The 24,018-nt window shown below is 40.7% G+C and overlaps 1 protein-coding gene across 1 annotated transcript in view; it reads right to left on the reverse strand.

The window, feature by feature from the left end:
• The window catches only part of olfml3a (olfactomedin-like 3a), a 42,559-nt gene that overhangs the window by 15,014 nt on the left and 3,527 nt on the right, over window positions 1-24,018 (reverse strand). Inside the window, exon 2 of the mRNA XM_034086390.2 lies at window positions 20,646-20,825. The gene's annotated coding sequence lies outside the window, so the exon portion shown is untranslated. The remainder of the gene's footprint in view (window positions 1-20,645; window positions 20,826-24,018) is intronic.

Raw genomic sequence — 24,018 nt, forward strand, 5'->3', positions numbered from 1 at the left:
TTGAGTGGGAGGCTTCATCTGTAGAAAGTACTCTGAGGAGATTTCGTAATAATGGCAGTTTGTCATTTTGAGGGTATTTCAGTGAAACAAGGCTGTTTTGAACATTTGACAGATTTATGCTTAAATTCTCTGGTAAAGTTACTGAAAGATACACTTTGTGTATAAAAGCTGAAAAGTAGATAATGAAGCGTGCTTTGTGTGTACAGACACACAGAAAACACTGAAAAACACAACAAGAAGGACTGTAATACACATGTATCAGACACACTCCCCTTGCTAAAATGATGACAACAGTTTTTAGATGTAAAAAAACACTTTTTTTATTTTTTCCACACGCAAAATCAATAGTTATACTGATTGTAGCATCCCCAGGACAGTCTCCAGCTTAGAATTCCCCATATTACTGGAGATATCGTGATGGAGTTTTTTCACTTCAGTCAAAATATTCACGTCTATGCTGTTTTCGACGCAAAGATGCATTACATCTACAAACAGAGCATACAATGAGAGCACATGATACACTGTTGATGTTTGTTTCATTTCTGAGATAATGTTACAGAATGTTTCGGAAAATGAAGATTCCAGGACCACTTTAAATGTTTCGTTTACAATCATTTCCCAATGACCCGGAATAGTACTGCCAGAACGAACGATATCCAAAATGTCTTCTAGTTTACAAACTTCAGCCATTCTGCTTACACGGGGGTCACTACTCATTCTGTTTTCAATCGTCCCCATCATCACACTTATTAAACGGGTAAGGACTACATTATGATCAATATATACAGAGCGTTTTGCATAGTAGTTTCCCATTTTTATTTTACTTAAAGAAAAAAAGTCACTGCATTGAACAAGTCCCTGGCTTCTTCTCCATCCGACTGCTGTTTGTTAGTCTTCTTCTTCTTCTCCATCCAACTCTGTATGGATATTTCAAGTCTCTCCTTGAGGCATCTGCATTTTACAAGCTTGTGCAGAAAGGCTTCCGAAGCGCGTCCTATCCTCCTTAAATCCTTAAATGTAAGGGATTATTATTATTATTATCCTCAGTTTATCCTCGCAAATGCCTTTTTCAATAAGACTCTGGTCAATCACTGCAACGAAGTCGGCGAGCCAAAGTCTTTTCATTAACGCTTTGTAATTGTTTCTGAAGAAGAAATCGGGCATGTCATTCCGACAATCGTGTTGCCTCTGGTCGAGGTTACTGCGTCGGCATTCTTTGCAGATTTCTTTTCTGTACCGATACATCACCATCTCCAGAATATAAAACAATTCCGATTTCACTGTGTCCCTAAACCGAGACTTCTTGACCCGAGGAGTAGCATCAGCAGCAGTAGTACTGCAAGATTCGGGTTTCCCACATGGTGGTGTCGCTGGTGGACTCTGTTCCTGACTGCAACTCGCGGGGGGGAGTCTTGGCTTTTCTCTGCTCCATGGCTAGTTTACAACGATCGTCTTAGTGAGGTCCTTCGTTTTAGAAGATTTGCTGAGTGGAGGGTGGGGCTCATTGCGTTGAATGGGGGAGTCAATTATAGAATTGAGAGTTTTTAGAAAAAAAGTTCTTTAAGCGTTGTAGCTTTTCATCTCATCTCCAGCAATAGGTGAAATTTAAGAATAAGTAATAGTTTGTCATGATTTTACGGAAAAAAGTATAGTTTATCAGAAATATGGAAAAGTCATTGTGTACAAATAGTATGTTGAAAATCAAAAAAGAAAACTCAATTCAATACAATTTAATGAATATTTTACCCTGTTCTAAAGTTTTGCACCCTTAAAGAAAAACCCCTTCCTTACCAAGTACTTCATATTATACCCTTTTGTTAAGTGTTGTGTACATCAGGGTGTATCTCAAAGTATCTTGGTAACATAAAATAACTAAAATATGTAAGTTTATCAGAAAAAAAAAAAACCCATTGTTTAACTGAACAAGTGTTGCATACATCAAAGTGTGTCTAAAAGTATCTTAGTAACACAAGAAAAGAGAAAAAAGCCTTGATGTCAACAAAACTGTATTTTTCCACTGAAATAGCGTTAAAATAAAAAAAAGTGCCTTTAAAGAAAATGTATTCAGACAAAGTATTTTATTTTCAAAAAAAAAAAAAAAGTTTAAGGTTTTGCATACATAAAAAGTGTATCTTACAGTTCCTTTGTGAGAGAATTACACACAAATCTGCCAAGTGTCAGGGAAAATTGTTAAAATCACAAACTTACCTTAAGAAAAAGAGTAAGTGTAATTTCTTCGGTAATGTTACAGAATGTTTCTGAAAAATGAAGATTCCGGGACCACTTTAAATGTTTCGTTTACAATACTATTACATATAGAGGAGAGCTCTTCTTCGGGAACATCCTCTCCCCTACTTTGTACCATCCAGTCATTAAGCCCATATCCATTATCCTGGTGATAATAAGGGTAGGCTACATCAGACTTGGTTTTTCTCAGATCCATGGCTAGTTTTCAACGGTCGTCTTGATGGGGTCCTTCGTTTTAGATGATTTGCTGAGTGGGGTGGGACTTATTGCGTTGAGTGGGGGGAGTCAGTGTAGAATTGAGAGTTTTTTAGAAAAAAGTTCTTTAAGCGTTGTAGCTTTTTCATCTCATCTACAGCAATAGGTCATCATTTAAGAACAAGTAATAGTTTTGTCAAGATTCTACAGAAAAAAGTCAAAAAAAAAAAGTATAGTACGTCAGAATTATGTAAAAGTCATATAGTATGTTGAAAATCAAAAAAAGAAAACTCAATTCAATACAAATTAATGAATATTTTACCCTGTTCTAAAAGTTTTGCACCCTTAAAGAAAAACCCCTTCCTTACCAACTACTTCATATTATACGCTTTGTTAAGTGTTGTGTGGTGTATCTCGAAGTATCTTGGTAACATAAAATAACTAAAATATGTAAGTTTATCAGAAAAGAAAAAACCTTGTTTTATCTGAACAAGTGTTGCATACACCAAAGTGTGTTTAAAAGTATCTTAGTAACACAAGAAAAAGAGAAGAAAGCGTTAATGTTAACAAACACTGGATTGTTCCACTGAAATAATAAATAAATAATTTCAAAAAGTGCTCTTAAAAGAACAAATGTATTCAGATAAAAGTATTTTGTTAGACTATTAAGTCCACGATGGTTATATTTAACCCCTAACCCATTTGTATTATATGTTTGTTGTCCTAATAAAGCCAGAGTCACCTGAATTAATTTTGTCTCCAGACCTTTTTTATTTTTTACATTTTGTAACAATCTTAAAACATTTGTGGTTTGACTCTTTTTAAAAAAGTTCTTTTTCATCTATCATTTTCAACCAAGCAGCAAGAGGTCAAATGTAAGAACAAGTAATAGTTTGTCACGATTTTATGGGAAATAGTCAGAGCGCGATGTCACATCTTAAAGACAGCTTGAAGCTTGTAAACAGGTGGCTGCCGAGGTAAGCCTTCAGACACCGTAAATAGTTCGTCAGTATAACTCTGCTCATATTTTTTATCAAATACCCCTCTCAATTTGGATATCCTTACAAGTTCGCCCTCCTTAAAGTTCATTTTGACAGCAGCTTTTTTACGTTGGCTAGAGGGGTTATACAGGTTCCGAAACACTTGAGCCGCATTTTCCTTTGTCACCTGCATTGGTGTCATTTTAATACTCCGGTGATAACTATTATTGTAACTTTCAATTAGTTCGGGTAAGATGTCTATATATCTATGAGTGTTTTTAGCTGTAAAATACCTCCACATTCTAGTTTTCAGTGTACGGTTAAATCTTTCTATCACACATGCCTTCATGTCACTGGCTGTTGTATAATGTGCAATACCTCTTTTCTTCAACAAGTTTTGAAAAACTTTATTAAAGAATTCTTTCCCCGCGTCTGTTTGTAATTTTTTAGGGATCTCGCTGTGTGTTAAAACTGTATCAAAAGCTTTGGTAACCTCTATACCCGTCTTTTTCTTTAATGCTTGAGCATAGGCTTTTTTCGAAAACACATCTACGACTGTTAATAAATAATTAAAGCCATCATTATAGTCGGACAGCGACTGCATATCACAGAGATCTGCTTGAAATTGTTGCAGCGGTCTGAGTACGAAAACTCTGTTTTCTTAACAAAATGCACCCGTGTCGACTTGTACAAATGTATATGTGTTATCCTCTGATAAATATTCTCTGACTTTCTATATATATTTAGGTATATTACCTACCTCCCCTCTGTTTACAACATGCTTGTCTCCATAGGGGGTTTATGACTTCTCCATAGGGGTTTGGGGTTTTCCCCCTCCCTTATCCTTTAGCAAAAAAGGCTGACTTTTTAAAATATCTGTTTTTTATATGCTTTACTTTGATTTGGAGCACCCAACGGATGGCTGTAAGTTGTCACCGGTGTCTCGCTGATTAAATTCATATCAAGACGTCTCTTGGCCATTTTCTCTCGACTTGAAAAATATTTAAGAGTGACGCTGGCTTTTTATTTAGACAGAGGGTGAGGGGCGGGGAAAGTGTGTCACCATATGTTTTCTCCCCTCATGTCCTGTCATGTCCTGTTTGCAAAAACAGAGAGGTTTAAATATGTGTTTTTTAGATGCTTTTACTTTTGATTAATTTCATGTTATTTGCAAGTATTTGTAAGTTACACTCGATACTGTATACAGGATTAACCACACAGGAAGTGGTTAGGAGGCGGGATATATATATCCTAGACATATTAATTGATTGAAAACAATGGCATTTTATTTTTCTCATTTTTTAAATTTTAATTTATTTTTTATTTTATTTTGTAAACCGGAAGCGGGGGCGGGACATCCGCCGGAAGCGGGGGCGGGACATCCGGTCGAACGAGGCGGGACTTCCGGTCGAACGAGGCGGGACTTCCGGTTTTCAAAATAAAAAGGTGGGACTTCCGGTCAAATAAGGCGGGACTTCCGGTCGAAAAGGGGCGGGGCGACCTGTCACTTTTTCTGCATACTAATGAGATTGATATGGCATTTGTATTACTACTCACCTTATCACCTGAATCTCCTCCGAGAGCACCATTGTGTTCTTTGTAACCAGATCTCTCTCAGAGGGGCGTGGGGAGGGGCTCCTTATTTTCATCTAAAGTAACAGACAGAGAATCAGCACTTTGGAAACAGGGCTGAAACAGAGGGGATTATGGGTAATGCTGCAAAGATCCGTCTGGTGTTTGGAGGCAAACACTTCAGAGACATGTTCTGTATATATCTGAGGACTATACTATATTGATGAAAAACACGATAATAGGGGACCTTTAAATGTTCAGACTTGGAGGGAAAAAGATATTTAACGCAGACAATCGAGCAGGCAGGAACAGATCAGGGTTTTACCGACGGTTTGACTTATTTGTAATAAGTAGTAATGAGTCCATCGCACGTATGGGGAGTCGTGAAGTTATGACACGCAAGTCCAACTCCAGGGAACAGTTTGCAGATATTGTAGCAACATTTCAACTTTGACGATCTGGCTGTGAATGGACAAAAATAGGGCATGTGTGTATACAGTAGTTGTGTGTAATGTGCTTTCACCGCGTCTCCCTCTCTCTGGTGAGCCTTTTCCGGTGGCTCTGTGTAATTGGCTGCAGGGATCCTCACTAATCGAGAGCTTCCTGCCCTTTGTTTGGAAGTAAAATGTCAACAGTCAGAGAGCCTTCTTTGTCATTAAAAAGGTCAATACAACACACACACAAAACACAGATCATCGTGATGATAACAGAACAAAACCACAGGCAGTAATAAAAGGCGAAATAAGTCCAGAAAAGTCTTTCAACAGAAGTCGTTTGGCAGGTGATAACATCAAGATATGAAATACAACTTTACCAAACTGCAGGTAAAACATGTGCAGGCTTCACTCTCGGTTGATCTGCTTTACTGGTTTCTAACATGCAGCCCCTCTCTCACAGTGACAGCTAGAATTAGTCAATAACAGCCTGGAAGGAGATTGGTTTCTGTGATGTGAGCAAACAGGGTGTACTGTAGATTATCCTTGCTGCGTGAGCGTTTGATTACACAGGCATCATCACACTGACTGACAACGCCTGACCTCTCACACCGGGCGGTTTAGAGACGTCTGAGTAACTCCATTCATTTCTCCTAGTTAGTATACTCATTTCTCCAAGTTAGTCTACTCATTTCTCCTAGTTAGTCTACTCATTTCTCCTAGTTAGTCTACTAATTTCTCCTAGTTAGTCTACTAATTTCTCCTAGTTAGTCTACTCATTTCTCCTAGTTAGTCTACTCATTTCTCCTAGTTAGTCTACTAATTTCTCCTAGTTAGTCTACTAATTTCTCCTAGTTAGTCTACTAATTTCTCCTAGTTAGTCTACTAATTTCTCCAAGTTAGTCTACTAATTTCTCCTAGTTAGTCTACTAATTTCTCCTAGTTAGTATACTCATTTCTCCTAGTTAGTCTACTAATTTCTCCAAGTTAGTCTACTCATTTCTCCTAGTTAGTCTACTAATTTCTCCTAGTTAGTCTACTAATTTCTCCTAGTTAGTATACTCATTTCTCCTAGTTAGTCTACTAATTTCTCCAAGTTAGTCTACTCATTTCTCCTAGTTAGTCTACTCTTTTCTCCTAGTTAGTCTACTCATGTTCTCCTAGTTAGTCTACTCATTTCTCCTAGTTAGTCTACTAATTTCTCCTAGTTAGTATACTCATTTCTCCTAGTTAGTCTACTAATTTCTCCTAGTTAGTCTACTAATTTCTCCAAGTTAGTCTACTCATTTCTCCTAGTTAGTCTACTAATTTCTCCTAGTTAGTCTACTAATTTCTCCTAGTTAGTCTACTCATTTCTCCTAGTTAATCTACTAATTTCTCCTAGTTAGTCTACTAATTTCTCCTACAGCAGTTAGTCTACTAATTTCTCCTAGTTAGTCTACTCATTTCTCCTAGTTAGTCTACTAATTTCTCCTTGTTAGTCTACTGATTTCTCCTAGTTAGTCTACTAATTTCTCCTAGTTAGTCTACTCATGTTCTCCTAGTTAGTCTACTCATTTCTCCTAGTTAGTCTACTCATGTTCTCCTAGTTAGTCTACTAATTTCTCCTAGTTAGTCTACTAATTTCTCATTGTTAGTCTACTAATTTCTCCTAGTTAGTCTACTCATGTTCTCCTAGTTAGTGTACTCATTTCTCCAAGTTAGTCTACTCATTTCTCCTAGTTAGTCTACTCATGTTCTCCTAGTTAGTCTACTAATTTCTCCTAGTTAGTCTACTCATTTCTCCTAGTTAGTCTACTAATTTCTCCAAGTTAGTCTACTAATTTCTCCAAGTTAGTCTACTAATTTCTCCAAGTTAGTCTACTAATTTCTCCAAGTTAGTCTACTAATTTCTCCAAGTTAGTCTACTCATGTTCTCCTAGTTAGTCTACTAATTTCTCCTAGTTAGTCTACTAATTTCTCCTAGTTAGTCTACTCATTTCTCCTAGTTAGTCTACTCATTTCTCCTAGTTAGTCTATTCATTTCTCCTAGTTAGTCTACTAATTTCTCCTAGTTAGTCTACTCATTTCTCCTAGTTAGTCTACTAATTTCTCCTAGTTAGTCTACTAATTTCTCCTAGTTAGTCTACTAATTTATCCTAGTTAGTCTACTAATTTCTCCTAGTTAGTCTACTCATTTCTCCTAGTCTACTAATTTCTCCAAGTTAGTCTACTCATGTTCTCATTGTTAGTCTACTCATTTCTCCTAGTTAGTCTACTCATTTCTCCTAGTTAGTCTACTCATTTCTCCTAGTTAGTCTACTCATGTTCTCCTAGTTAGTCTACTCATGTTCTCCAAGTTAGTCTACTAATTTCTCCTAGTTAGTCTACTAATTTCTCCTAGTTAGTCTACTAATTTCTCCTAGTTAGTCTACTCATTTCTCCTAGTTAGTCTACTCATTTCTCCTAGTTAGTCTACTAATTTCTCCTAGTTAGTCTACTAATTTCTCCAAGTTAGTCTACTAATTTCTCCTAGTTAGTCTACTAATTTCTCCTAGTTAGTATACTCATTTCTCCTAGTTAGTCTACTAATTTCTCCAAGTTAGTCTACTCATTTCTCCTAGTTAGTCTACTAATTTCTCCTAGTTAGTCTACTAATTTCTCCTAGTTAGTATACTCATTTCTCCTAGTTAGTCTACTAATTTCTCCAAGTTAGTCTACTCATTTCTCCTAGTTAGTCTACTAATTTCTCCAAGTTAGTCTACTCATTTCTCCAAGTTAGTCTACTCTTTTCTCCTAGTTAGTCTACTCATGTTCTCCTAGTTAGTCTACTCATTTCTCCTAGTTAGTCTACTCATTTCTCCTAGTTAGTCTACTCATTTCTCCTAGTTAGTCTACTAATTTCTCCTAGTTAGTCTACTAATTTCTCCAAGTTAGTCTACTCATTTCTCCTAGTTAGTCTACTAATTTCTCCTAGTTAGTCTACTCATTTCTCCTAGTTAGTCTACTAATTTCTCCTAGTTAGTCTACTCATTTCTCCAAGTTAGTCTACTAATTTCTCCTAGTTAGTCTACTAATTTCTCCTAGTTAGTCTACTAATTTCTCCTTGTTAGTCTACTAATTTCTCCTAGTTAGTCTACTAATTTCTCCTAGTTAGTCTACTAATTTCTCCAAGTTAGTCTACTCATTTCTCCTAGTTAGTCTACTCATGTTCTCCTAGTTAGTCTACTCATTTCTCCTAGTTAGTCTACTCATTTCTCCAAGTTAGTCTACTAATTTCTCCTAGTTAGTCTACTAATTTCTCCTAGTTAGTCTACTCATTTCTCCTAGTTAGTCTACTCATTTCTCCAAGTTAGTCTACTCATTTCTCCTAGTTAGTCTACTCATTTCTCCAAGTTAGTCTACTAATTTCTCCTAGTTAGTCTACTCATTTCTCCTAGTTAGTCTACTCATTTCTCCAAGTTAGTCTACTAATTTCTCCTAGTTAGTCTACTCATTTCTCCTAGTTAGTCTACTAATTTCTCCTAGTTAGTCTACTAATTTTTCAAAGTTAGTCTACTAATTTCTCCTTGTTAGTCTACTAATTTCTCCTAGTTAGTCTACTAATTTCTCCTAGTTAGTCTACTAATTTCTCCTTGTTAGTCTACTCATGTTCTCCAAGTTAGTCTACTAATTTCTCCTAGTTAGTCTACTAATTTCTCCTAGTTAGTCTACTAATTTCTCCAAGTTAGTCTACTCATGTTCTCCTAGTTAGTCTACTAATTTCTCCTAGTTAGTCTACTAATTTCTCCTAGTTAGTCTACTAATTTCTCCTAGTTAGTCTACTAATTTCTCCAAGTTAGTCTACTCATTTCTCCTAGTTAGTCTACTCATTTCTCCTAGTTAGTCTACTAATTTCTCCTAGTTAGTCTACTCATTTCTCCTAGTTAGTCTACTCATTTCTCCAAGTTAGTCTACTAATTTCTCCTAGTTAGTCTACTAATTTCTCCAAGTTAGTCTACTAATTTCTCCAAGTTAGTCTACTCATTTCTCCAAGTTAGTCTACTCATTTCTCCTACAGCAGTTAATCTACTCATTTCTCCTTGTTAGTCTACAAATTTCTCCTACAGCAGTTAGTCTACTAATTTCTCCAAGATAGTCTACTCATTTCTCCTAGTTAGTCAACTAATTTCTCCTACAGCAGTTAGTCTACTCATTTCTCCTAGGTAGTCTACTCATTTCTCCTACAGCAGTTAATCTACTCATTTCTCTTAGTAAGTCTACTCATTTCTCCAAGTTAGTCTACTCATTTCTCCTACAGCAGTTAATCTACTCATTTCTCCTTGTTAGTCTACAAATTTCTCCTACAGCAGTTAGTCTACTAATTTCTCCTAGTTAGTCAACTAATTTCTCCTACAGCAGTTAGTCTACTCATTTATCCTAGGTAGTCTACTCATTTCTCCTACAGCAGTTAATCTACTCATTTCTCCTACAGCAGTTAGTCTACTCATTTCTCCTAGTTAGTCTACTCATTTCTCCTACAGCAGTTAGTCTACTCATTTCTCCTACAGCAGTTAGTCTACTCATTTCTCCTAGTTAGTCTACTCATTTCTCCTAGTTAGTCTACTCATTTCTGTTACGATTGGGTGAAGCAGGTAGGACTCAAATGCAGAATTTTACGAAAAGTGAGGTTTAAATAAAAACTGTGGCAAAAAAAGGCAGTATCCAAAATATCCAAAAACTAGCAGCACAAGGAACACAAACCGTGGAATAACATGGAGGGGAAACAATGAACCGACATGGAACACAGGGGAAGACTAAATACACAGAAGGGTAATCACAGGACAAGACACAGCTGGGCAGGGGAGGGAGAAACACAATGAGACACACCAGGGAAACTAACGACAGGGAGGAGGACCAGACAAAACCCAAGGAGGAAGACAAAACACCGAATGAACAGACTTACAAAACCCATAACCAGACAGACAACACTAAAACCGTGACATAAACTTGGGAGTGTGACAGAACCCCCCCCCCTCAAGGGACGGATCCCAGACGTGGGTGGAGGGGGACCGGAGGAGGGACACATAACTAGGGCCAAGAAAGGGTGGGTGGAGGGGGTCTGGAGGACGGGTGGAGGGCGGACGGCCCGGGGCAAGGCAGAGACCAAGGAGGGGGTCTCGGGCGGAAGGCCCGGGGGCAAGGCAGAAACCAAGGAGGGGGTCTCGGGCGGACGGCCCTGGGGCAAGGCAGAAGAGTAGTCTGCGGGACCTCCAACGGCACAGGACACAGGGTTGGCAGGACCCCCGGCAGAAGAGTAGTCGGCGGGGCCTCCAACGGCACGGGACACAGGGTTGGCAGGACCCCCGGCAGAAGAGTAGTCGGCGGGGCCTCCAACGGCACAGGACACAGGGTTGGCAGGACCCCCGGCAGAAGAGTAGTCAGCGGGGCCTCCAACGGCACAGGACATGGAGTTGGCAGAACCCCCGGCAGGAGAGCAGTCGGCGGGACCCCCAACGGGACAGGACAAAGAGTTGCCAGGACCCCCAGCAGGAGAGCAGTCTTTGAGAGCATATTTTCTATTTGTTTTGTTTATTTTTGGGACTTTTTTTAGTTGTTGAGCTTGTCTTTCTTCCAGCTTTGTACCTCTTCATGGTTGTTTTGTCTTGGTTGTGATTTTTGTTCTTGTTTTGTGTCTTTTGTGGTCACTAATGTGTGGTCAGTAATGTGTCTTTGAGTTAAAGGGGACCTATCATGCAAAATGCACTTTGTGATGTCTTTTATACATAAATATGTGTCCCGGTGCGTCGGGGAACTCACGCAGCGTCAGAAAATAAAACCCTTTCTCTTTTCCCTCGTACCCAAATCTTTTAAAAACAGGGGAACAACGAGCGGATACAGATTTGCTGCCGATATGACGGCAAATCGGCAGCGGACCCACAGAAAGTTGCTATCAGAAACAATGCCTGACGTGTTTTGGACGTAATCTCATCTTTGTTTACATTAGCAAGCCTCGCTAACACTCAGAGCTAACCTGTACTGGAGAGCACATGTGTTTAAAAAGCAGGAAATAAAAAAAGAATGCACCTTGTGATAAACCTGCAAGAGAAAAAGCATTTGAGCCCCATACTGTTTCAGACATAATCCTTGACGTGGTTTAAACAGGATGGCGTTTTATCACAGCACAATTGAACTTTATCTCCGGTAGAATTCTGATCAGGCATTAGCTCCGCCTCCTCTTCTTTTCTACTCAAGGACCCAAAATCCGTGTTTCTCTAACAGGGCTGCAAAAGAGGGGTTTGAGCAGTATGAGGCATGGCTGCAATGGGTGATCTGTTTGGTATTTTGAGCAAAAAACTTCACAGACATGTTTATAGGTATGGCCCTATATGTTTCCAATATAGCATGATAGGTCCACTTTAAGTTTACATCTCTTTGAGGTAGTTATGCCAAACAAACGAAAGAGACAAAATTACCACACATGATGATGCTTTAGTGTCTCTTCTTCGTTCTTTTCTGGCGTCTGTTTTTGTCTAATTTTGTGTATTTGTATACAACTTTTCAGTTGATCATACTGTATCTCTTTGTTTGGTTGTTTTGTATCTCCCTGTGTCTTATTGATTGGTTTAGCATCTCTTTTTAGTTGTTATGCTGTATTTTAATGGGTTTGTATTAATGTGCTTTTAATTGTCCATATGTGCTTTAATATGTGCTGTAATTGTGCTTTAATAGTGCATAATGTGTTTTTCTGTGCTTGTGTGCTCTTCTATATTTTTCTTTTAATGCACTAAACCTGCCAGGGACTGCATTATGCAAATCAGTCTTTTTGGCAAAATCTGTTTCCCATTAATTGTTGGGTTTCTTGGGAGTTATTCCTTGCGCACCTTAAGGCAGGGGATCCCAACCTTTATTCTGCCAAGGACCGGCAGATACATTAAAAAACAATCGCGGACCAGTTGTCAATTTTAACTGATTTTAATATTTACTCACCAGCAGGTAGCAACAGAGGCTAATTGTATGTAACAGCCTGAACAAATACTAGAACAATATGCATCCAAAACATATTAACAACGTTAAAAAAAAGAACTGGTGTCGATTTTTGGTGTTTCGGAAAACCAAAAAACCGACGTTATTCAGTTTTTAAACCAAAACGGGAAAACTTTCTCGTGCGCACGACAGGCTGAGACCTTAGGCTGAGCCGCCGAATCCCTCGGAACATCATAAAAGCCATTTTCAACGGTTTTCTGGTGAAAGATTAACTAGGCTACTGGAGGAAATAATATGACTGGTATAGGTGCGGAAATTAAACACTTTTACGTTCCCAACCCCCCGCGGACCGGGGGTTGGGAACCCCTGCCTTAAGGGGTTTAAAGACGGATATTGTGTATCCTGTCCACACTGTAAAGCACCCTGAGACTAATGTGTCATTTGCAGGGTACAAGGAAGTATTCAGACCCCTCACTTGAGTAAAAGTACAAATACCATGCTCTTTAAATATTGTATGTAACTTAAGTAAAAGTACAAAAGTATAAGAATGGAAATATAGAAAAAGTACAAGAATTTAAATTACTCGTTCTGCACAATGGTACATTTCAGAACAATATAAAGTAAATATGTCAAAAAAAGTACTTAAGTACAATACTTGAGTAGATGTTTCCATCACTGGTAATTAGTGATATTGGGCTATATAAATACATTTGGATTGACTAATTGGATTGCATTTGCCTTACTCAATAAATAAAGACAGATCAAAGATAAAGTTATAGCTATGAAACATGAAGACATTTTACAATTCAGTACACAAACCACAAAGTCAGAGTAGTTCATGTCCTCGTGTGTTTCTGTTTCATCATAGTTTGATTACGAGCCTCTGCAGCCGCCTAATGGCCGACGTCTCTAACGCCGCTCTTCTTCTCTGATTGTCCGCTGCCCACCATCCTCTACTGAGACCTGAACTGAACCCCGACCCAACCCACCCTGAGTCTATTTATACGGCCACAGACTGCAGGCCAGATGGTGAGTATCGTCATGGTAACAAAGTGCCACACAGCTGCTTTTAGAAATCGAAATGGTGCGACCTGGAGTTTGATCTAATCTGGAACACATTGCCTGTCTGGAGTATTGACAGGCAGTGTGTGTGTGTGTGTGTGTGTGTGTGTGTGTGTGTGTGTGTGTGTGTGTGTGTGTGTGTGTGTGTGTGTGTGTGTGTGTGTGTGTGTGTGTGTGTGTGTGTGTGTGTGTGTGTGTGTGTGTGTGTGTGTGTGTGTGTGTGTGTGTGTGTGTGTGTGTGTGTGTGGACTAGCATTACTATACTTGTGGGGACCTACATCTGTTTACATAGTCACGTGTGGGGACTCGCCTCCCTTATGGGGACAAATTGGAGGTCCCCGTGAGGGGGATCATTAATTTTAGGGTGAAGACTTGGTTATGGTTAGGGTTAGGGTTAGGGTAAGGCATGTGTTGGTTATGGTTAAGGTTAGGATAAGTCTCCAGGAAATGCATGTAAGTCAATGTAATGTCCCCTGAAGTGATGTATACATGGTATGTGTGTGTGTGTGTGTGTGTGTGTGTGTGTGTGTGTGTGTGTGTGTGTGTGTGTGTGTGTGTGTGTGTGTGTGTGTGTGTGTGTGTGTGTGTGTGTGTGTGTGTGTGTGTGTGTGTGTGTGTGTGTGTGTGTGTGTGTGATGACATAGAGGCTTTTGTTTCAATCATAGTCTCAGATTGATGTGATTACAGTTGTATTCCTTTTTACTGCTCAATTTATTTTTCGCTGAATTGATTTGAAGCATGCGTCTCAAACTGCCTGCCAGTCAGTGCAGATTTTTTAATCTATTGTTAATTATGGGTTTAATTGCCCAATTGAGTAGTGTGATATGATCAAAGGGCAACGCATCACTCAGGACCCATTATGCTCTTCTAAACATCGGCATACTGCAGTCTCGTAACCTTTGAGCTCGAGGCAATGAAAAGTGTAACTGTAGCTCCGACATTTGTTTAAGGGTGGGACGCATTGATTGGATTTAATCAGGTGAGAGAAGACAGAAATGTCCTGTGGCAAGATCAGAAAACACACGATTGTTCATCAAGTGTCTGCAAAGTTATCCACAAGATGGCAGCATCTCTCTTTTTGTGAAATAGTCAGTAGTGAGTTGTGTTGCTCATATGTGCTCCATAAAGTAAACAATACTGTATAACACGTTTTGTATTTAGAGTCCTATTTTTAAAATACTGGTCTCACGAAAAAATGTCACTTAATACTTGTTTAATCAACTATTCTTTACATACTTATTCATGTGCATCTACTGTAGATGTGTAGCTGGTGAGGTTGAGCTTTGAAGAAGAAAGTTAAACAGTTCTAGGATTTGTATTTCTTATCTTTGCTGTGTTTTTGAAATATTGACTACTTTAACCTCTTTGGACCTTCAACAGTTATTTACAATTAAATTAAATAACTGTTTAAATGTTGCGACCTACTAACAACTGGTATACTTCAACATGAGAAGGGACCATGTGGTAACAATCCAAGAATATTAGGAACTATTCGTTACATTTTAAACATTGTTTTCAATTTTCTTAACTTATCATATGCAATAGTGATTTAAAAAGTAGCCACAGTCAATAAAGCTGTACAATAAAAGTGTTTTTATGAGGTAAAAAGTACAATATTTCCCTTTTAATATGTATAATAAGTTCATTTCAATACGTTTTGCATTGAACCAGTCCGGCCCTCGACAAGCACCCATTTTTTTATTTTGGCCCATTGTGTATCTGAGTTTGACACCCCTGACCTATAGTAACAATTTTACTTAGGACTTAATTGATATGCAAGTATAATTGAAATGGCTCATGCACACATTAAAATCAATGGATTTCGCCGCAAAAATAAACATATACATTATTTCATAAACTTGTGTGCCACTGGTTGGGGAGACACAAGGGGGCAACAAGAGTCCCTAAAAGACCAAGATCAAATTCACACAACTGTCAAATAAAGGTTGTAGGTATAGCCTCAGTGGGATATTGGCGTGTGGCGCAGTGGGTTGCATGTAGGTGTTCGGATCAGGTTCAAACCCCACTGCAGTCAGCATGTCGTTGTGTCCCTGAGACACTTCACCCCAAATTGCTCCTGTGGGGATTGCCCACCGTATTGAGTATTTAAGTCGCTTTGGATAAAAGCGTCTAACAAGTAACATGTCATGTAATCTCATATAGAGAGGATGAATTCCTTGGTAGACATCTAATGCTCAAACTCAAATAACACATTTCCAAATAGACGTATTTGCGGTTTTTGAGGGGAAAAGTATTAAAAGTGATAAAGTATCAAGCTAATAAAAGAAAGTTAAGTTTTGTGAGTTCTTGAAGAAGGCCAGAGAGCATTAGGAGAAACTACCTCAATACAAAATGATTGAGTCTCCTTGAAAAAAGAGAACACTCGTTTAGAGAATCCATTCTCAGAAATTGATTATCTTAAGACGTGTGAAAAAACTGAAGTGATTTTAGACTACCACACAATGTTACATAAGGTTAATAAATGGCCTTATTTCTATAGCATTTATCACCACACACTATAATGAAGTTATGCACAGTTTCAAATGGTTATTGACAACAATTATAACTTGTTTGATGAAGAAATACTTTAGGTTGTTACAACTGTTTTCAACTAGATTGTTATTCATGACAGCAGCCTTCACCTATGGGTGCTCACAGGAGGTCCTTATACCTGCCTGTAGCGATATTCAATTTATTAAATGTGTACGCTTACATTTGAAGATACCACAAATCTCAACTTTGTTTATGAATTTTAACGTGTGTGTGTGTGTGTGTGTGTGTGTGTGTGTGTGTGTGTGTGTGTGTGTGTGTGTGTGTGTGTGTGTGTGTGTGTGTGAGTGACAGAGTGCAGAGGATCTCTAGAATCTCACGCGCTGCCTTCACACCAGGCGTCGGGAGCAGCCCGTAAAACCTCCTTTCCCCCTGCAAAGTGAACAAAAAGCCAAGCGGGCGTTAAAGGCAACATTCTTTATTACCCTTTCGTATTGATTGAGAGAAAACTTAGCAGCCCGGTGCCAGGTCGTAGAAAAGCACGGGCCGAAGCAATGTAAATCCTTTAGTCCCTTGTAAATAGCTTTAATACACCCGAGGCGCCAAATCACTTGACCTGCGTTAGCCCTGCCGTTTGGGGCTTTCTGGCTGAGTGAGCAGAGTGGAGCCAGCCCTTCTCCTCCCATTCTCTGGCTGTCACTCCAGGTAATAGTCAAGGCCTTATTAGAGACACACTTGCTCTGCCTGGCTTCATTGCATCTCCTGTATTTAATCAGCCTCTTAGAGCCAGGTTTTTCTGCCTCCACAGCTTTGTTAACCTATCAGTGGTGGAAGAAGCACTCCGATTGATTAAAAGGTAGCATTACTACAAGTAAAAGTCCTGCTTTCAAACTCCTTCTCAAAGAGGCCGTATTATGCTGAAACGCCTCCATTAGACTCCTTTGTTTACTTCTGTAAAATAGTGACATCACTATGTAGCACTTGCACTTCTATTGGCTTGCGCTCCAACACATTGTACCTGATAGGCTAAGGGGTGGGACATCTCTAAGTGGTTGATCAAGCACAACAGAGCTGGCCAGCTAACCAATCAGAGCAGACTGGGCTCTGGTTTCAGACAGAGGGTGAAAAAAAAATTTCTTCTTTAAGTAAAAGTACAAAAGAAAATTGAGCTGTTTAATATTGGCTTCCAAAATGAAGAAGTGTAGAAGTATAAAGCAGCATGATATGAAAATACTCAGTTAAAGTACTGCGTAATTGTATATATACAGTTTGATAGTTGAGTAAATATACTTAATTTCATCCCATCACTGTAACCTTTGTAGCCCATTTATTCTCTTTACTGCAATCGTTTTCTGAGATAAATCCTTTTTTGTTCCATGCAAGTTTATTCTACTTGAGCTCTGGATCTCTGTTTGATTGTTGGCCACATCATCTTGGAAAGTTAACAGCTTAGTGTGACTACAAACCACATTTTTGGAACATCCTCGGCGCATCAGAGTGAGTCATGATACTACCAGGAATTGTGAAATGGTTTGAGGTGTGAGGTGTATCCAAGCCAGATCTCAATGAAGTATGCATTATGTACACACATCAAGTATGCACAGTACACAGGTGTGTCCCGTTTCAATTCGTTTCACACAGGGACTTCTTGAGAAAATATTCTTTCCAACATGATCTCTAAAGTTGGCTGTGCGCAGTAATGAAAACTGTCTCTCAGCTTGAATGCTCTTTTTCTCGATGCCCTGACAGCCGAAACGCACTTGCTCTGGTTTGTGAGCGCAGTCCTGCCTGAGGGGCTGGGGACAGCTGCTCAGAGGGGTAACAACTCTTCACAAAAGCAGCATTTATCCATGGTGGGCGCTGCAATGGGAGCTTGACCACTGGAAATAAAGACACAGTATGTGAGAGAAAATCCAAGGAAATGCCGTCACAGCTATTTGTCGCGGGACAGGAGCACACAGATGTTAGCCACACCGCTCCCCGTCTAGACGCTGCTCTCTGCAGCAAAATGTTGTGTACACATGCTTCTGAGCATCCAAACACATTTATATCAAGTGGTTTAACGGATAGGTGCACACTTTTTCAAGTCCGTCTTAAACCAGGACTCGCATGCCTATCCAAAGCAGTTCATCAGAAATCTACAGTCGTCGTTATTTGCAATAAAAGTATACCAAAGTTCATCTTAAAGGTCCCACGTCACGGCCTTTTCTAATGATCATAATTCCATTGTTGAGGTCTACTAGAATAGATTTATATTGTGCAATTTTCCAAAATCACATTGGTTTCCAGTCTGCGAGACACAGCAAAACCCAGCCCGAACCCACACCCGCAGCCTGGCTGGGAGTTTGACTCACAGCCTCGCCGCGTCCCGCCATCTCAGGGAGGAGAAATCGGTAGAGCTGCAGCTGAGAAAAGATTGAGAGAGTGTGTGTGTGTGTGTGTGTGTGTGTGTGTGTGTGTGTGTGTGTGTGTGTGTGTGTGTGTGTGTGTGTGTGTGTGTGTGTGTGTGTGTGTGTGTGTGTGTGTGTGTGTGTGTGTGTGTTGTGTGTGTGTGTGTGTGTGTGTGTGTGTGTGTGTGTGTGTGTGTGTGTGTGTGTGTGTGTGTGTGTGTGTGTGTGTGTGTGTGTGTGTGTGTGTGTGTGTGTGTGTGTGTGTGTGTGTGTGTGTGTGTGTGTGTGTGTGTGTGTGGAAGTCCACGGATTGGTCCATTTGGGTGTGGGCACGTCACTGTACCCAGGAAGAAACAAATGGAAAAGGAGAAGTCTCCAGCGAGGCGTTCTGGGGCAGCACAGACAGGTATTTTCTGTGTTAGAGTTTTACTCGCTACAGGGTGCACTTTGAGGGTTTGTGACTCTGCAGACCGTTTACATGCAGAACAACCTTCATAACACACAAGGGGACGGTGATAACCGGAAAAGCATGACATGGGACCTTTAAAGCAGCAATTATCTACATTTGTTTGGGTTAATCGTAACAATGAACATACAGATAGTTATCAACAGAGTATGCACTTCCGTCTCGGCTGACGAGGCTTTATCGTGGGTTTTAGCTCATAGTTTCGCTGTCTGACCGAACTTCAAGGTTTCGGTACACTCTCACTGCTCTCATAGTGTCGTTTTCGGCTAAAGCAGGGAAGGAAAAAGCTCTAAAAAACCTTCTGTTCACTTTCTGCCTCGCACCAAATTGAACTTTGACCACCAGCAGAACGAAATGAAGCATTTAGAAACTAAAGAGCAACATATTCCGCATAAGGACTTGGAAGAGACCAAAACTGAGCAAAAATGCAGTATTTTATGGACATAATGGACTTCTAGCTCACTTTCTACTTGCTATAGGTGCCTGGAAAAATTACTGCAAATATAAAGATGTTTCTCTGTAACTGCTAAATGGGTAAATAATCACCTATTTGCCAACAATTTGTCCATGGGAACCTAAACGGCAAAAAATACGTTGCGTTCATTTGTAGCAAAGAAAGTTACGTTGTACTCAAACAAAAAGAGAACTTGATGCTAAAACAGGACTGACTTTGGAAAATACTCACAATATTGTTGCAAATCATTTGGGTTTTAGATGGCAAATATGAACATGGTGAAGGATGCAAAAAGATTGGATCTAGCCGTTAACATAAGAGACCCAGTGAGATTTAGAGGAGTACTTAAGTTGTATCTAATGCAACTCAATCACCTGCCATGTGTAAATCAGGTTATATTTCTCAACCCGCTCCACCACCCCCTCCTCGAGCGCCACATGCGTCCCGAGCTCGTCTCCATGACATGTTTCGGCATTGTTCCTCCGGCTGCCCGTGGAGCCGTGTGAGGGAACATCGCAGGAGGCGGGCTCGTGCATACCATTATCTCACAAAGCACTCATTACAGGAGTATCTCACATATCCTCTGTACCAGCAGAACATGTCACCTCACGCTCTCCGCCTCATTCTGAACACTCAAACCCAACACCTCCTTGGCACGGGGCTCCACTCCAACCATGACTCACTTGAGTGAAATGCATCAAACACGACAGTTGCCAAATTATGAAGTGCACAGCAATGTATGCCATATGGACTTGGTCGCTTTTTCCTGTAAGCATAGGGAGGAGGGGACTTTGCAACCCACCTGCAAGCCCCCTTTTCATCAAAACATGTCATATTCGCCACCATACATCATGAGTACACACATTTGTATTCAACGTCAACACCATAGCAGTAAAGGTGAGGTAACAGTCTGCCGACGGGAACATTACATTACTGTTATAATTGCTGGAGTTCATTATACAGGCTCTTCACAACATGCTTCAACACTGATTACTGTAGTGCGCAAACACCTGATCCCAGTAGTTATCTTGGTGAAAATCACCACATTATCTGCCCTTACATTTTGTTGAGTGCATGTAAATTGGGCATACTTCTTTTATAAGGTAATTACATGTTTAGCGGCTCCATGTCTGGATTAGTGAAAGTATGAATGCTTCCTACCCTGAGATTTATCCATAATTGCTCTGTAATTACCGTTACAGAAAAGAAAAAAAATGTCGATACATATCCATTGACGTCCTGACATCATGTTAAGGTTATAACCTGTGATCACCAGATAAGAGTACAGTGCTGCGAGATGGAAACAATTTAGCAGTGCCTGGATCTTGGGGGAAATTGAATCAAATGTAGGAAAAGCCGTTAGGTATTTTGTTTATCGGGCTGTCATCTTTAGGTATGTCCTGAGAGTACCTTATCCGAAAACCGGTGTCACAATCAGAGCATGGCAGCAGACCGCAGCGGGCCGGGGGAGATGGGCCTGTCAGCAGCTGTTTCAGTCCGTCGCACGGTGTGGAGAAGCTCTGTCATGGCCCACCTAATGGTGATTGTTTGGGGCGGTGAGAGCCCAGCGTCTTGTCTGCATGCTGGTATCTGAGGGGTGAGTGGAAAGAGGAGAAGAGGGGGGGGGGAGGTAAGAGGGGAGATATTTCTCTTAGTTTTAAAAAGTTGGTTCTCTTAGTTTTAAAATATTCCATGATTTCCTCAGTTTATAAAGGCAGGTTTATTCTGTGTCATAAGACGAGGGGATGCACATTTGTATGATCATCATTCAAATGTGGTCGGTCGGTCGGTCGGTCGGTCGGTAGGTAGGTAGGTAGGTAGGTAGGTAGGTAGGTAGGTAGGTAGGTAGGTAGGTAGGTAGGTAGGTAGGTAGGTAGGTAGGTAGGTAGGTAGGTAGGTAGGTAGGTAGGTAGGTAGGTAGGTAGGTAGGTAGGTAGGTAGGTAGGTAGGTAGGTAGGTAGGTAGGTAGGTACATGTAGGCAGGTAGGTGTATATGACACACTACAGGAAAGTAGTGTAATAATTTATAATTAATTAGAAACACTGTAGAGTTTCAGAAGCACATCGACACCCTTCATGTGATTCTGTTTATTTGTGCCTTACTTTGACCATCCGTTCGCTGTTATCGATCATTGTGGAGAGAGGCAGACGTGTTGTTTTGTATTATTGCAGCTATCGGATGCAAGTAGTCAGTTTAGCTTCGGTTGCTATGCCAACATCACCCGTTTTATACCAGAGACACTTTCATAACAGCGTTGTGATACCAAACAGTGTCAATTCAGACTGACACACATTCACTTAGGCTAAGGGGAACTGGGGATATGCTTCAGCTGCTTGTGTGAGTCGGACAGTGAATGCTTTAGAGCGGCCGCTGCAGTGTGAGCTAACCGGGAGCTAACGGGAGAATACACTCCGTGGAAGAGCAGCCAGCACTGCAGCGGTCGGTAAATGCTGCAGAAACACATTAATAAACAATGAACCACGGCACTCTGGAGCAAAGTATAAGGTTGGAGAAGTCGTTATTCAATTTATTCTGGCTTCGTGTGATTAAAAGCAACACGATCATCGACCCGACGCAGTTGTTGTTGTTGTGAGCTGCCGTTGGGGGGCAAATCAGCGATGTAAACGGTGACGTCATGACGCAGCAAGGGCAGCTCTGGGGCGCCAGTGGGCGGTGTGCACAGAGCGGGAGCTGAAAAGGGAAACCGGAGCTGAACCAGAAAAGCTCTGGTGTGAAAGCCGCATGAGAGAGAGAGAGAGAGAGAGAGAGAGAGAGAGAGAGAGAGAGAGAGAGAGAGAGAGAGAGAGACAGAGAGACACAGAGAGAGAGGGAGAGAGAGAGAGAGACAGAGAGAGACAGAGACAGAGAGACAGAGAGACAGAGAGACAGAGAGAGAGAGAGAGAGAGAGAGAGAGCGAGAGACTCAGACAGACTGTCTGGCTGCAGCAGGATCCCCAGCACTCAGCGTCATATGATTCTGGGGTCAGAGGTTATCCCCACTGATGAATATCGGGCCGAGCCTCGTCTCCCTCACAAAAGAAAGGGAGTTGTTTTCACTCCCTGTGTCTGGAAAGTTTATTTCAGGAATCCATCCTGCCAGCACGAGACTGTAAACCTGTCTCAGGGTAAAAGAGTTACGTCCACAGATATTACTTTCTCACTTTTATTGGCCTGCCAAAACATATCGAGATGCTCCTTCTCATTCAGATGCAGGCGCAGTGGGAGGAAGGAGGAACGCACAGAGACTGCGTATATTTGCTGCCGTACACATCCCCGGGACTTTGACAGGATTTGGAAGATTATAGTGTGCAGTCTGTGAACTGTGTGAAAGTACACTGGTGTTTTGTGTGTAATCCATTTCATACTGAGCGCCTCATCCCACGAGCCATCTCATTATATCCCTGCGCCTTAAGGAGTAATACAGCAGGCAGGCAACAGTCTGAACAACAGTGGGGAAAGAGGATTCCCTTGTAAGAACTGATACAAGTTATTTTCGTCCTTACAGTTATTACATGACACTTGTTAGACGCTGTTATCCAAAGCAACTTACACACTCAACACTGTGGACAAACAATTTGGGGGTTTGAACCTGTGACCCCCTGATCCGAACACCTACCGACATCCCACTACGCCACACACCCCCCTATTAAGCGTTCCTCCATCTTTTCAACAAACGTGTAAACTCTATTATGAATTATCACAGAGCATTTCAAATAACACTGTCAGCGGGATTTCTACTAAAAGCTTCTGGGAGATTATAGCTGCCCCGGGAGTGACAAGTGTGATAAATGAGATCACACTCGAACAAATGGATGGACGCCTGGGCATTCACGAGCCCACTGGATCAGCCTCCGCCGGGATACACACAACCGTTTGACTGTCGTGATCTGAGTAATGAAAAAACCACACGGGCTCTCCCCGCAGAGCGACTGAGGTGTTTCAGAGAGTCGAGCTGAAAAGGGAGGAGGTCTCTTCTCAAGCCGCAAGGACCGAAACACCATCTTTACTGAAGAGTGGGTTCGCTTAAGCTTGAGGAGAATCGATGGCACTGCGGAGGATGGAACATCTCCACAATACTGAGGCAGCAATGACACATTGTTGCTGCTTGTTTGAGGTACGGTTCCCTCGCTTTAGGAAGTTATTCCTCCCCAAGTTCACATTTAATGACTTAACTTAATAATAACCTAACAATAATGATTTTCAGACGCGCTCAAGTTCTTTAATAAACCGTGTTGGAGAAGTACATTTACTTCAGTATATTAAGTACATCAAGTTAAATTCCTCGTATGTGTGAACCTACCTGGCAATACACCTGTTTCTGATTCTGATACAAGTTCGATGTATTTTTTCTTGTCACATTTCAGAGGAAAATATACTACTCTTGTCTAAACTACTATTTTTTGAAAGCTTCAGTTACTCCAAAAATATATAGTATTGCCTTTAAAAGGTTTTATGGAAGATCAATTGTGAAAATAGTGAAAAATAGCGACCAATTCATACTTGGGGGAGGTTACCTAATCGGATTTAATTGGCATTTAAAGGTGGGAGGTAATTCACTTCAGAAGCACTTTTTGGAGAGACAGCAAGCGCATTTCGTGGCATCTGCAGGCAGTGGCAAGTCCTTCTGGCATATGCCACAGAGGCCGCTACTCTGTGGTATCTGTGGCAAGTACTTCTGGCATATGCCACAGAGGCCGCTACTCTGTGGTATCTGTGGCAAGTACTTCTGGCATATGCCACAGAGGCCGCTACTCTGTGGTATCTGTGGCAAGTACTTCTGGC

This window comes from Pseudochaenichthys georgianus, chromosome 7 (assembly GCF_902827115.2).
Source record: "Pseudochaenichthys georgianus chromosome 7, fPseGeo1.2, whole genome shotgun sequence".
NCBI lineage: Eukaryota > Metazoa > Chordata > Actinopteri > Perciformes > Channichthyidae > Pseudochaenichthys > Pseudochaenichthys georgianus.